Source organism: Panicum hallii, chromosome 4 (genome assembly GCF_002211085.1).
Source record: "Panicum hallii strain FIL2 chromosome 4, PHallii_v3.1, whole genome shotgun sequence".
NCBI classification, from domain to species: domain Eukaryota; kingdom Viridiplantae; phylum Streptophyta; class Magnoliopsida; order Poales; family Poaceae; genus Panicum; species Panicum hallii.
The window spans coordinates 50,976,123-50,979,057 of NC_038045.1; the positions used below are offsets into that span (position 1 = coordinate 50,976,123).

At 50.5% G+C, this 2,935-nt stretch overlaps 1 pseudogene; it reads left to right on the plus strand.

Moving 5' to 3' along the window:
* Positions 1–395: 395 nt before the first annotated feature.
* LOC112890121 lies at positions 396–1,278 on the plus strand (annotated as a pseudogene).
* The last annotated feature ends 1,657 nt before the right edge of the window (positions 1,279–2,935 follow it).

The window sequence follows — 2,935 nt, forward strand, 5'->3', positions numbered from 1 at the left end:
AGTGGCTCCGTAAGTTTCCGTGCGTATGCCGTTTGGTTTTCCGGCTGGTGAGACAGCGCCGAGGCAGGATAATCCGTAGAGCGGCAAAGAGTGGGCAGAGAGGCGCAGAGACCCATGCAGGTTCAGGTAGCGCCGATCTCCAGGAGCCCCTATAGTGGTAGTGGATAGGAACGCGTGATGTATCGAGGACGTGGCGTCACGCGAGGCGCCCAGCTCGGCTCTCACGCTCACCTCTCCGGCGCCTGCTCTCCGCGCCGGGCACACACGGGTTTCGGCCTCGCCCTAAATGCAAAACCACGTCCGGCCCGCCGGTTCGTTCACCTCTCCCCGCCGCTCGTTTGGCCTCTCTGCCGCTGCTATAAGTTCGCGGCCTCCCCCGGCCTCTCCTCGCATCGCAACCCATCATCCTAGCTCCCACATTCCTCAGTCCTCACTCCCAGCGCCGCTCACTCGCCGATCGGCTTCCATTCCTGTTCCCTTGCTTGAGCTTCTTCAACAGCAAGCAGATCGTCATCAGCATGTCGACGGTGTCCCTTGACCAGAAGCTTGCCCTTGCCAAGCGCTGCTCGAGAGGTAGATGCGCGCGCACATGCATCGATCCGGCTGGTCTGTACCCGTTTTCCTAATGCTTTGTGCACTGACTGATGAGTACATGTACGCCTGCAATGTGCAGAAGCCACCCTCGCAGGGGCCAAGGCAGCAGCTGTAGCGACCGTCGCCTCTGCGATCCCCACCGTGAGTCCATCTCGTTCTCTGATGACCCCTCTACAAGTACTGTGTAAGATTGTGATATCATCAGTCTGCTGATCTGACATCCTCTCGCACGCACGTTCAGCTGGCGAGCGTGCGGATGCTGCCGTGGGCGAAGGCCAACATCAACCCCACCGGCCAGGCCCTCATCATCTCCACAGGTCTGTTCTGCTGATCCATGCATAAATCCAGCACGCCTGTCTTCAACCGAACACGAATTGCTCAACGACAACTGAACTGTGTGCAGTCGCCGGAATGGCCTACTTCATCGCGGCCGACAAGAAGATCCTGTCGCTGGCGAGGCGGCACTCGTTCGAGAACGCGCCCGATCGAGCACCTCAAGAACACCTCCTACCAGGGCACCGGCCGTCCCCACCCGGCCTTCTTCAGGCCATGATCGGCTCGCAAGCACGCAAGACGCGTGCTGCCCTGCGCTCTAGCCTGATCTATATATGTATACCGTGTATGCTTGATGCAATAATAACCAGGCCCCTGCAGAGCAGACCGGCAGGTAGCTTCTGCAGAGTGGCGTAGTCTTTGCCGTGTACTATTACTCCCTCTCAGTAACATCTATCGCGGTAATGAAATACTACTAGTTCTTGTCATGGATCTATCCTTGGCTGAAGCTTCATCATACATGACTGTTCGCTTGGAAAAAAAATGCAGAAAAAGTTCCATTCCTGGACAAATAAAAAAAAATCCCCATTTCTACAGAGATGATTTGGTCTAAGGACTTCATGGAACAGCGAACTGATCATCAGTATCTTACCTTGAGCTAACAGGGGAAAAAAATCTCGGTCATCAGTGAAGGTATCATGTAGACCTGCACTTCGTAATTGAGAGAAAAAGTTGGCATGAGGTTTTGGAATGTTGAGCATGATCTTGGTATTCAGTAGTCGATCTCCCAGTCATTTTTAACTCCCTAAAGGCTAAAGGGCAGTAGCTATGGTGGTTCCACGCAGGCCGGTCCTCAAAGTCCCAAAGCGAAGGTGCAGAAAGGTGGCGGTTTTAGCCTGTCACCGCTGACGGTTTTCAGCGCAATCAAACGGTCGATCGGTTCCGTTCTTTTATCTCCTTTTTTTATTTTTTTTATTTATCACTCCATCAATCATGCACACGCATGACTTGATCACAGACAGATACAGGTTGACAGTGACCACTGACTGAATCCACATAGGGCTGCTCGAATTGCGGCGAACAGTAGCCGTATAGGAGACGTATGTTCGAGTTCATGATGATTGATGATAAAGAACTGAATGTCTGAATGTTGTCTACCATTGGTCCACGCTTGACACTGAAAGGCCAGCAGAAGCTGGTTCCACATTCCACTGAAAAAACTGCAGCCTGCCGTTCCAGTCATCACCGGCTGCGGTATTTTTGTACAGCGGCAAGTGGAGTCCATGTTTGGTTCAAAAACTAAAAGGGGGCATGTGGAGTCCACGCATTTGGCTAGATGCCGCGTCAGATGGTTTTGCTTGCCAAGCACAGTTTATCTGAATATGTTACTTTCTTCTCGTTGTCTTGTCATTCACTCATTTGGTTTGAACTCCGGTTTGGTATCTGGCAAGAGAGGATCAGAGGATGATCATGAGTTAGGCTCTGTTCGTTTCCTACCCCCTGAACTTTAGACCCATCACATCAAAGAGAATTTTGCTATTTAGAAGTATTAAATAAAATCTATTTATAAATTTTTTTCACAGCTGGGTGCTAATTCGCGAGACAAATTTAATGAGCCTAATTAATCCATAATTTGCCACAGTGATGCTACAGTAATAATCCGCTAATCATGGACTAATATACCTCATTAGATTCGTCTCGCGAATTAGCACTAGGGTTCTGCAATTAGTTTTGTAATTAGACTTTATTTAATACTTCTAAATGACAAGATTCTTTTTGATGTGATCTCTCTAAACTTTAGGACCCAGGAAATGAACGCACCCTTGGGGTGAGCTGATCTGATCCAATGGTCGGTGAACTGATCCAGCATCGGGAGACGAACATTTAATATTTCTCTGAAAATGTTACTTGCTGATTCTGCTTGGAGACAGATCCGGGTGGGGTTTACTGACAGATTGTCTTCTGCCGCGAAGCCCGCGCTCTCTGCCTGCCCCCAACGATGCGACGCCATGTGTTGTGTAAGCCGTGCACACGCATGTGGATCACGCTGGTCGGTGCTTGCTCGATG